The sequence below is a fragment of the Pteropus vampyrus genome, unplaced genomic scaffold (genome assembly GCF_000151845.1).
Source record: "Pteropus vampyrus isolate Shadow unplaced genomic scaffold, Pvam_2.0 Scaffold43, whole genome shotgun sequence".
NCBI lineage: Eukaryota > Metazoa > Chordata > Mammalia > Chiroptera > Pteropodidae > Pteropus > Pteropus vampyrus.
Window position 1 is genome coordinate 9,918,661 of NW_011888824.1, and position 12,236 is coordinate 9,930,896.

A 12,236-nucleotide genomic window follows, 5' to 3' on the forward strand; every position below is an offset into this window, starting at 1 on the left:
GAGAGAGAGAGCAAGAGAGAGAAGGAAGGAAGGAAGGAAGGAAGGAAGGAAGGAAGGAAGGAAGGAAGGAAGGAAGGAAGGAAGGAAGGAAGGAAGGAAGGAAGGAAGGGAAGGAAAAGAAAAGAGAAAAGAAAAGAAAAGAAAGAAAAGAAAAAGAAAGAAAAGAGAAAGCTTGCTCTGAAGAGAATACTAGCCATGTGGTTGAACAACTAATTGATAAAGGGATCATGGGTGTGACTTGGATTTAATCAGCTATCTCAGCAGAAGCCAGGAATAGGGATGGGATTACATATACCAGCAGATACTCCCTATTTAAGCCAAAGGGGCAGAGAAATTGAAACAATAAAGGAAGGCTGTCAGACTTCATGGATTCTACAGGAGGGGATCGCAGAGCTACTTGGCTGCAAACATGCTTTGTCTTTTAAGAAAAGGGAAGAATGACCCCTCCAAAGGAATTTCAAAGATCATCTGTGGCTTCATCGAGCCAGATGGTTTCTGCCTGGTAGAACCTACAGGACCCCTGCCTAGGATCTTGAAGGCAGGGCATCAAAGCAATGAGGATTATTCTTAAACTTTAAAATCTAATGGAATTTGCCTTCTTAGATTTCGAATTTGCTTGGGATCCATTGTCCCCTCTTTCTTCCCTATTTTTTTCCTTTTAGAATGAGACTATCTATCCTATTCCTGTCCCACCATTGTATTTGGAAGCACATAACTTGTCTGGTTTCACAGGTTTACAGCTGGAAAGGAGTTTTGCCTCAGAATGAATTATACCTTGAGTCTCACCCGTATCTGACTTAAATAATATTTAGATGAGACTTTAGGTTTCAGTCTTTAAACTTGATCTGGAATGTGTTAAGATTTGGAGGCTTTGGAGCTGGAATAAATATGTTCTGCATGCAATACGGACATCAATTTTGGGGTGCAAGGGGCAGAATACCATAGACTGAATTGTGTTAGTCTAAATTCATCTGTCAAAACCCTAACCTCCAATGTAACTGTATTTGAAGACAGGATCTTTAGGAGGTAACTAAGGTTAAATGAGGTTACAAGGGTGGCATGGTCTTATAAGAAGAGGAAGAGATCCAACCTCCTCCCTTACTTCCTGCCTATGCACCAAGGAAAAGCCATGCGAGAACACAGTAATAAGTCAGCTGTGTTAAAACCAGGAAGAGAGCTCTCACCAGGAAACAAATTAGCCAGCGTCCTGACCTTGGACTTCCTATCCTCCAGAACTGTGAGAAATAAATGTCTGTGTTTAAAGCACCTAGTCTGCAGTATTTTGTTATGGCAGCCTCAGCAGACAAGACAGACAGCAATCATGAAGAAAGAATATGTGACAGAAGATGTGAAGGATGAACAGGAGTTAACTGTGAAGGGAATAGGGGAAGAGGATCGTTGTAGGGAGAGGGAACAGCAATGCTGAGGTCTGGAAGTAGGAAGCAGTAAGGCAAGTTCCCAGTGACTAAAATAGAGAGGATTTAACTGGATAGTAGAGCAGTGTGTAACATGATCAAATTTTATATTTAGAAAAAATCTGGATTAGAAGAGAGGAAAAGTACATATAATCCAGATGAGATATAATGGTGGCTTGGACTAGGGTATTGATGTTGATAGTGGTAGGACTGAAAAGAAGTGGATAGACTCTAGGAATATTTAAGAGAAAAAAATCAATAAAATTTAGTGATGGATTAGATGTGGGTTGAAAGAAAGAGATTGTCAATGATGTACCCTGGGCTTTTGGCTTGTTTAACTTGATAAATAATGGTGCCATTCACTGAGACAGGAGATATTAGAAGAGAACAAGGATTGTGGAGGAAAGAGCATTAGCATTTTAATTCTGTGTCTATTAGGATAACATGTGCAAGATATAAATGAACTCTGACTAGTGCAAGAAAATCGAGAAGTGCTATCAGAAGTTCACCAAACCAAAGAATGCTAAAGCACAAGGTCTGGAAACCAGGCAGAAATCAAAGTAGATCTAGAAGTCTAAGAATAAGGGGCATAAGGAGTGTCTTTCAACACAAATCATCATCTCTGATACTGCAAGAATCATGGCTCTGTACTAGCAAAGATGAATCTTTATCCTATCTTCATTTGTATATTCCATATTCAAATTTACAATCCAAGGTAGCAGTGTTTATTTTAGCTAGGTCATATGCCCAAGTCTTGTCTTTCAAGAGTAGGGAAAGAAAGGAACTGATACCTTCAATGACAATGTAGGAGGTGGGGCACTTTTCCTCTTCGAGACTGTATTTACTAAGAAATGGCCCAAATAGGAACATGATTCAATGGTCAACAGTTAGAAATAAAATGAAAACTGTATACTACAGTCCATACCTTTGGCAGACCAACATTCACTTATATCCTTCTTTGCAAAATTACACTTCCCAAAAAGATTGTTCCTTCTAAAAAAAAAAAAAAAAATTATCATCTTTGGTCACCTGAACTCAAGTGCTCAATAGAGGTAAAGATTTAAGGGACACCAGTGAAAGATTCAACCAATTCAGTGACCACTGTAATAAGATGGAAGTCTCTGTGCACAAATATGTATTTTGTGTTTGAAATAGAAAAGATGAAGGAGTTCTCAACAGTTGGCTGCTATTGCCTCTGTAAAGAAAGGCATCTGCTGAGTATGAAAGTGCTAGAGCTGGTTTTCTCAACCGTGGCATTGTTTTCTGTTAGACCAGATAATTCTATATTGTGTGTTTTGTAGGACTGTCCTGTGCATTGTAGGATCATGAACAGCACACCTGGCCTTTACCTACTAGATGTCAGTAGCAATCCCCTCCACTTGTTTCCTGCAAGTGTGATAATCAAAGCTGTCTTCAGATATTGCCAAATGTCCCCAAAGTGCTGGGATGAAAGGAAGAGCAAAATTGCCCCTGGTTGAGAATTACTGGGCTAGAAAGAATGGAAGAAAATGGAGAAGACCTGAAATTGTTGTGTAGGGTGGGAATGGAAATTGACCAAATAGACACAGGAGGCTTGCCGGGCAATGCTAAGGCCCATTGGAGGTTGGATATGAGTGCTGGTGGAATCAATCTGCCACTGTGTAATTTTTCTACCAAGGCATGGCTGTCAGGGCACAAACACTGAAAAAGTGGATGTTTGCATTCCCCCAAATTTGAAGTTTTGCCAGAGAAATGTGGCAAGAAGACATGGGGACAAATAGTTTAGGATACTGGCAAAACATGTATTGACATTATGAACCACAGAATCTAAGCAGGTTAAGGGTTAGAGAACAGTGAAAAAAAATCTCTCATTTTGAAGGAGAATGTTAATATAACTTTAGGAGCTAGAAATAAAGCTTTGATCAAAACATCTTTCACACACACACACACACACACACACACACACACAGATTTATTTCAAAAATAGTTTACATCATCACCTCTTCATGTACTAAATGAAGGAAATGAGCTTAGATAGAAAATAATATGGATTTCATTTATTTTGTATCCTAATTTCAACACATTGTTTCCATCATGTTCCATTTTTCATGAGCTAGGTCTGAAAACTGCTGCAATTTTACCTTGGTATTTCAGATTTCAAAGTCTCTTACTTTGCTACAGGTAATACATAAACAGTGAAGCACCTAAGAAATAACAAAGGACTCTGTTTTTATTTAAAGACTAGTGACTAAAATGTCTCATAAGGCTATTGTAGGGCAGTTCCCAGAATTAAACCTTTGTGTTTGAGAAAGACCAGTAACACTGAAGAGAAAGATTAACAACAAAATCTGTTTTGTGAGGTGGAAAGAACTGATGAGCCAGTTTCTTCTAACTGTACATAGCACATGAGGATTGAGGCAAACAAAACAAATGAACTGAACATTTTAAATTGAACTAAAAACATGCAAACAAAGGGAAAGCGAACCATAATCAAAATTAAAGAGTAGCGACATTTTTTACTCAACCAAACAGGGTTTGTATAGTTTGAATCTAATAGGCATATTTAAAAAAAAAAAAAAAAGAGCCAAACACTAAGAAAAGTCCTCTTGGCCTAGTGCAGATAATTCTCTCTACATGTCAAATTTCTATGGTTTGAAAAAAGAAATTGTATCTAAATGTTTAGATGTTTTACATTTATGGGTTTAAAAGTTTTTATCTTCACGTGTATTTTTTTTTTAATGACAAGATATAAAAGTTTATTTAATGTGATTATTTCAATGTGGTGGGAATAGTTGGTATCTTTTTTCTTAATGTTTTTTTTTATTTCCCAATATTTTATAAAACTATATCTCTGTAGTGAAAAAAAAAGTTACCACATCTTAATGGTTTGGCATCAAGTGAGAGTAGAGAACTAAATGGTCAGAAGAAACAGAAAACTGTAGTAATTAGAAAGAGGAAATCAGTGATAAAAAAGTTTTATTTCCCATTTGTTATCATGTTTAAACATGAGAAAGTTTAGAGCTTTAACAAAAGCATTACACATCCCCATCTACCTTCAAGGTTATTTAGAAAAGGGAGATATTAATCACTACAAATAAAATTTTTAAAGGTGAGGCAGGGCAGAACGAAGGAAACCTAGAAACGATGTTTATTTGAAGACAGTGAAAGAGAGCACACTATGCTGCTTTGTAAGGTATGTACAATTCTTACAGTGTTGTAAGAATTTGAAGTTATTTTCTTTTGTTAGTTCACATCTCCTAAACTTTCTATAATAAATGTGTATTAAATTTATGATAAGATTATAAAAGTACAAAAGTGCAAAAGGTAAAAAATCAATTGAAAAGGGAAAAATGTAAATTTAATAGGGGTATGAATACTATATGAAAGCAGAAAAGTGCACAATTTCTCAGGATGTCCTATTTTTTTATTACCTTTTGAAGGCACACAGAATAATGGTTTCTGTTTTGGTAAGATTAACTGAACATAAAAGAGTGATATAGGTTCTGGTACACATTTGATAATATGTCCTATTAAATATTCATCATTTCTTAAAAAAAATACAATAGTAAATTTTTCAAAATATTTCTACTTTTGAGTTAAAGATCTTGAAAGAAGATAGATATGTAGATAGACAGAAAGAAAGAAAACATACAAATTTACCCTTTTGGTCTTATCAACGATTATTAGATTGGAATTCTGATGCTAGGTTCTCTAAATGCATAATAATAATAATTAAATATTAATAAATAATATTCTGCCAATAATTAATATTATTAATTGTTGAACTAATACTTTATAGTTGTAGACTATTCTCTGATATACATATGATATCTAATTTTATCTTCACAACAACCCTTTCAATTAGGAGTCCCCCTTATTTTACAGAAGGAGAAAGTGAGGCTGAGTGTTAAAATAATCCACAAAAATCAGAGCTTGTTTTAAAAATAGGTCATCTGGTACAAATTGGCAGTTACAAAATAGTCACAAGGATGTAAAGTACAGCATAGGGAATATAGCCAATAATAACTATGTATGGTGCCAGGCAGGTACTAGATTAATTGGGTGGATCACTTTGTAAATTGCATAAATGTTTAACCACTATGCTGTATAACTGAATTTAATATAATATTGAATGTCAACTGTAATTGAAAAATAAATAAAAATTAAAAATAAACAAAAATAAAAAGAAATAAAAATAAATCATCTGATCCCTAATCTAGCTGTCTTGCCCCTGCATCATTTTGCTTAGTTTAAGCTGCCTACTCTGAGTAAGTTAATGTCTCTTGGAAATATTTTGGTCACTATGGTGCTGTGAGGTACAGTTAATTTAATAGTAATTTCCACACATCAAAAAATATGAATGATATTACTTGTCTACATCTCAATAGGAAAGAGTGTAGGCTGTAGAAATGATTCATAACTTAAAAACATTCCTCTGGTTTGACTACCCAATAAAAACATGTATTTCTCAAGCTGAGAAATTGTAGCATTTTCTTCTGTGTTCTTGAAAATGTTTCTTGACTTTATACTCTCTACTTCCTACTTTTCAAACTTAAATATTTAATAATTCTACTAAGTGTAATATCAATTTCTTCTTATTTTTATCTTTTCTTTTGCTTAAGGTAATCCATGGTTCTTGAGAAAAATTCTTATAAACCAGTTATGAAAGGAAAATTATTTTTGTAATAGCTTTATTCAAGTATAATTCACATACCATAAAAACCACACATTTAGAGTGTATAATTCAATAGTTTTTAGTATATTCATAGTCATGCAACTATCATCACAACCAATTTTAGAACATTTTCATCACTCCCAAAAAGAAACCTTGTATCCTTTAGTGGTGACCCTCCATTCTCTCAGGACTCCAGATGAAAACAATCACTAATATACTTTCTGTCCCTATAGATTTACCTATTCAAGACATTTCTGTAAATGGAGCCATACCGTATGTGGTCTTGTGTGGCTGGCATCTTTAAGTGAACATAAAGTTTTCAAGGTTCAACTATGTTATATGTAGTATGTGTCAGTATTTTGTCTTTATTTTTTCTGAACCTTATTCCATTGTATGGTTATACCACATCTTATCGGTTGATAGACATTTATGTTGTTTTCTCTTTTGGTTATTATGAATAACACTGTCATGAGCAGTCATGTACAGATTTTTATGTACAGAGATATTTTCATTTCTCTTGACGTATACCTAAGACTGGAATTGCTGGGTCATATGGTAACTCTATATTTACCCTTTTAAGAACTGCCAGACTCCTTTCCAAAGCAGCTATACTGTTTTACATTCCCACCAGCAGTTTATGTTAATTTAAAACTTTTTTCAAGGAGAGGGAAATGATGGAACTACATGTACTTTAAAAAAATGTACTTAATGGCACATTATATATATAGCCTATTAGTTAATTGAAAAGTTTCACAAATTGACATTTCCTAACTTTCTTCTTATAGTGATTTATTCTACCCTATGAACACCTATGGAACAAAAGAAATTAGCTCTAGGATCACTTAAGTAAACTAAATTCTTTATGATGGCTACTTAGTTTTAAGAATATAAAAATTAATTTATTGATAGAGATATATATGGATTTTAATATGAAGAATGTAAAATGGATGGGACTTTTTGGCACTTGATAGTTTAATTTCTTGTAGGTTACTGTTCAAGATATGATAGCATCATAATAGTAAAAGGCATTTTACCTGTTTAATATTTGAGAGAAACTGGAGAACTCAATGATGTCGGTGGATATTCATGACTGTTTAGAATCTAAGAGTCAGATTAAATATCTCAAACTCAACATATTTTAAGCCCAGTAATCTATATAAATCCTATATGAGACCCTGCCAGTTCCAGACCATTCAGTCTAATAGATATATGGTCACTGGTTGAAATTCTTCCCTTTTCTTTTCCTATGTTAACTTCGGTATGTCCCTCTCATTCCCACAGTCCAGACCAGCATTAATTATATCAAACAAAGAGACTACATTCATACATTCAGTAGACACTTGTTCAAGTGCTATCTTCAATACAGACCTGCTTTTAGCTTAGATCCTAAGTGAATCTATATATAGCAGGAGAATGTTCCATGTGAACTTGAAAAATAAGTTCCGTGGACAAAGAATCACAAGTGAATTCCTATCCATTCATAGAGACCCAGGGCCAAAACAAGTTCTGTCCTGAAGGACAATATGAAAGACTTAACATGTATGCAAACAGCACATTTATTCTGCAATGAAATTGGGAAGCCAAGTGCTGCCGTGTCATAGTTGTTGGTAGTTTCTCCAAAATAAGAACAGGCACATGTGGTTTCATTTCCCTTTATTCATGAAAAATTTTCAATTGGGCAGAATAACGTATCATAATTTTTCTTTTTCTGAGTTTGGTTGGTTTTTCTGGAAATGCATATGATCTTTAGTGGGACAGAGAATGGAGAGAAAAATTATTTAAGAAAAAATTCTTTTGAAAATGTATCTAATTAATTAAAAGCTAAGGAAAATTTTTGTATCTTTCTCTGGCTATAGAAAGAAACTTTTTCCTTTAGTTTCCACTCAGTTGAAATAGTATATTCTCCTCAAGTTATAAAATTCAAACATTTTATACACAAGGGCTCCTAAAGGTCATTGTTGGCATTCTCTGCTCAGCCCTTCTGTCCTGAATCTGTGGTTTCCTGTTTCTTCAAGCACTGATTAGCAATATCATTCTTCTCACTCTGAGACTTTGACATCATTCATTTTCTCAAGGCTTTAGGAACTATAAAGTTTGGTTCATAGGTAAACTTTTTGTTTCTATTTATACAAAGAATGGAGAAACATTATAGTACCCTTCCCCTACTAAGCCTAAGGTTGTCCTTTCGCCCCACTCCTCCAGTGCATATTATTTAAATAGAGGATGGAAGCTGAAAAGTGACCACTATGTGAAGAACCACATAACCCCAAATTTCTTCCCTGCCACCCCTTTCTGGTTTTTCCTTATAAGAATCCTACAGACACTATTCTTTCACCCCTCCTGACATTCTCTTTTTAGGAGAGGGGAGAAATTGAATTAAATTTCTTGAATGCCTATTGTGCCAGGCACTTAAATTATATCATTTAATTTGAAGTAACAATGTTACAAATGAAGAATGAGAGATACAGGAGATAGGTGACTTATGACCCATGGTCACACAGCCAAGGACATGTATGTCCTCTATAATAAATTATTCTCTCATTCAAACCCTTGCTCAGTTACCTCTGGTAAAATCTCTCTCTGTGCTTATTTCTTTCAGACCCTTTGTTAATTAAATCAAGACCAAAAAAGAAAAACGCACACACACACACACACAAAACACCATAAAGGTACTACTACTAATACATTTGAAATCAAAAGAAAGCTATACTTGGTGAGGAAAAACCGTACATAAGTAGTTCCATAAACTTTTCTGACCTTGAAAGTTGGTTTAGAATCTTTCTGAAACAATCATTATATCTCCTCTTCTTCCAAATAAATCTGTTTGTCCTCGGGCTCCATCATTCAAGATAAATAAAACACTTTCTAATTTAATGCTACTTTGATTACTAGCATTGCAACAGTATTTTTTTTTCAACATTTTATTCTTCCCTAGGGTCTTAGATCTTTGTAGAACAGACTAGCAACTCAAAGCACCATTTACAACTTTGTTTCTATGGAGAGAAAGGCTATGAAAGTTTCCAAAGAGCCAATGCACAAATACTTTGTGGGACACACTGTTGTCATGTCTGAGACTACTAATATTTATAAAATGAGTGTTCAAAACAAAAACAGATCTTTCAACAGGAGCATTCAGGGAGAGATGGGGCTCCTGGATTCAGCCTCCTACCTACCCCACCCCACCCCATCCCAACACACGCATACACACAAAGTTGATTGGAGTTCTATAAAAATAATCTAGTACTCAGGCAGTTCAAAGTAAATTGAGGAAGAGGAGAAAAATAGAGATATTACTATAGCCCCTTATATGACCATAAATATTATTGATAATTTATTATAAGATTTTAGTTAATTCCCATCTTAATTAAGCTCATGTAAAATTCATAGTTGTCCATTGAAGTACTGAAATTTCAAGATTAAAGTTCACAACGAATTATTATTTGCATATTACATTTTTTAAAAAATAAAAGCAAAAACCTATTCTGACCTGGAATTTGAAGACAATTAGAAAATTATCTATAGGTGTAGGAAGATTTTATCAGAAGTCTTACTTGTTGGAAAATTTCAGTAGTTAATTATTACACATCTATTAAAGTCATTTCTTTTAGATTACTTTTTATCTTTAAGACAAAGAACACAAATTCTCGAAAGGATTCTTCCATAAACTGCTACCAAGAACTTTCTAGAAACTTCCTACTAAAAAATATTTTTATACCTTAATTTCTGAGAACTTATAACTTTGTAAAAATATTCATTCACCACAGTTTTTATAAAAATATTGTCACTTTTCCCTTTGTAACATTGTTTATAATTGTTATATTTAATTTTAGGCATGTTAATGTAAAAGTTAAATCTGCCCTTTGTTAAATGTAATTTTAAAAATAGAGAAATCCAAGCAGCCAAATAAATTGAGAATTTCTTTGTACTTTGGGTGGATATCTCTAACCAAAACCAGATTTTTTAAAAAATTACTTGATTCTAAAGATGTTATCTTGAAACTCAAAAATTTACAAATTATCAAAGAGAGAGAGAGACAGATAAGCATTGGGAAAGGAAAAAGTAAGAATTAAGTTTGCAAGCAAACTAGCAAAGGGTATAAGGGAGTCATACTTCAGGACTGACTAGCAAAATAAGAAAACATAGCAAGTATTTAAAGAGAAAAAACACACACAAAATTACGAAGGTTGCTAAATTTACATTGCTATTAATAATGAGAAAACAGAAACTTTATCAAAATCATGGTATTCACAAAGATCATGACATATCTTCGAGGAGATATGATGGGGAGTCTGGATTTATAGGACATAGTCAAAGTTTTATTATTTGGGAACCAGTCAGCTTTATTTTTGCTTTATCTTGGGAAACAAGGTATTGTTTTTCAACTGTAGAATGCTAAATGCTCACAGTATTGAAATCAAGGCAAAGTGCCTGGTTTTGCTTTTACAAAATGCATATTTTTACTTAACGATCATTCTGTCCTCGTCCCTTACTGTGAATATCAAGGGCTTTGCATGGTTATTTTAAAGGGTTTTTACATGGTTAATTTAGTTGACATATCTGTTAAAATACCTTCTCTCTGAATTTTTTTTAAGCTTGCACTAGCCCAAATACGAGCACTCCCACCTATTTCTCATACTCCATAATACAGACTGGCAGCCTTTAATATGTATCCCATAATCAACCACCAATGCTAATTTCTTGTTTAACAAATTATTAAAGCCAAGCCTCACTCATAATAAATCTCTGTTTTATAAGAAATGCCGGTAATAAGAAAGTAATCTTAAAATAAGTTTCATAAAAGTAAACAGAAATAAATAGAGCAGTCACTTTGAAATATTTAAACACAATATAGATAAATCAAATTTAAAATTTTTAGAGGAAAAAATTATCTTTAAGTCCAAATGCTAAATTTTGAATGTTTCCACTGTAGAGGATAGGTTAAATGTCCAAACTGCCTTGGTATCAAAATTAAAGGGTGCCAGAAGTACAGTTAGGTTTATAACCTTTCATCAAATCTACTTTTGACATACACTCAAAGTTTGAATCAAAGTTTCTGAATATTTTTGTGGCTATAAGAAATAATTCTATTCTTAAAGCATAACAGTTAAAACAATTAATCATTCTGAAAAAGAAGATCACAGAGATTGGCTTATAGGATAATTAACCCTAATCATTATCTGTTACTAATCTACCCATGTGGTAACTCAGTTTTAAGGATTTTGTTGGAAACAATATTATTTCACAGCGATTCAAACTTTTCGGCTTATTAACAACTTTGAAACTAAAATTACCATTCAGTTATTTTACAAAATGATTATTTTATTTTTCGGTCCTTCTAAACTTTGTTACCCTGCTTGGGTATGCTGCACTCTTCTGGGCATAGAATTTCACGGCAGTTATCAAAAATAACCAAGTCATAATGTCGACTTTATCAAACAATATTTTTCCATCAACAGAAACTTTAGATGTATGACTCATCTCACATAAAACAAATGTACAACAAATAATGATTGTTACAATGAATACTTGAATAAAAACTGTAATAAGGATTTATGATTTACTTTTATATTTTTTCATACAGTCTAACGCCTGAAAACAACTATTGTGGGCATCTTCCTAAAAAGGGCCGGCTGTTTCCTTTGTTTTAAGACAACAAGCAGAAACAGAGCTAAAATCAGGTTTCCAAAGAAGGATGAGGGATAGGATAAGGCTGCTACAAACTAGCTTTCAGAAATAGGAAGTTAGTCAACTTTTTCCTGATAACTCTTTATTTGCAGAGCAACAGGGGAATTACGAACACATTTTGGAAAATAATACTGTCTTGAAAACAATTTCTGTTGGACCAAGTTCTTACTTCCATAGAAGTAATCAAATCCAAGACTTAATTTCAACACCGTGTTCAAATTTATTACTTGCAGCTCTGGCAACATGAAACTGTCTTCTTTAAATGGAAAATGTGACCAACTTCTATGAAGTAAATGAATTTTGTAAGTGGGTGTGGGTGGGGGAGACACACACTTTTTTTTTTTTTTAAGTGGGAGAGGATGCACACGAAGACGTCTAAGCAACCACAAAACTAAGACTTAGGATGTTAGACCAGGGAGCTCAAAAGCTCACCGGATCACATCTCCTCTTCTAGGGACTTTTGGTTTAACTGATAGGGGGCA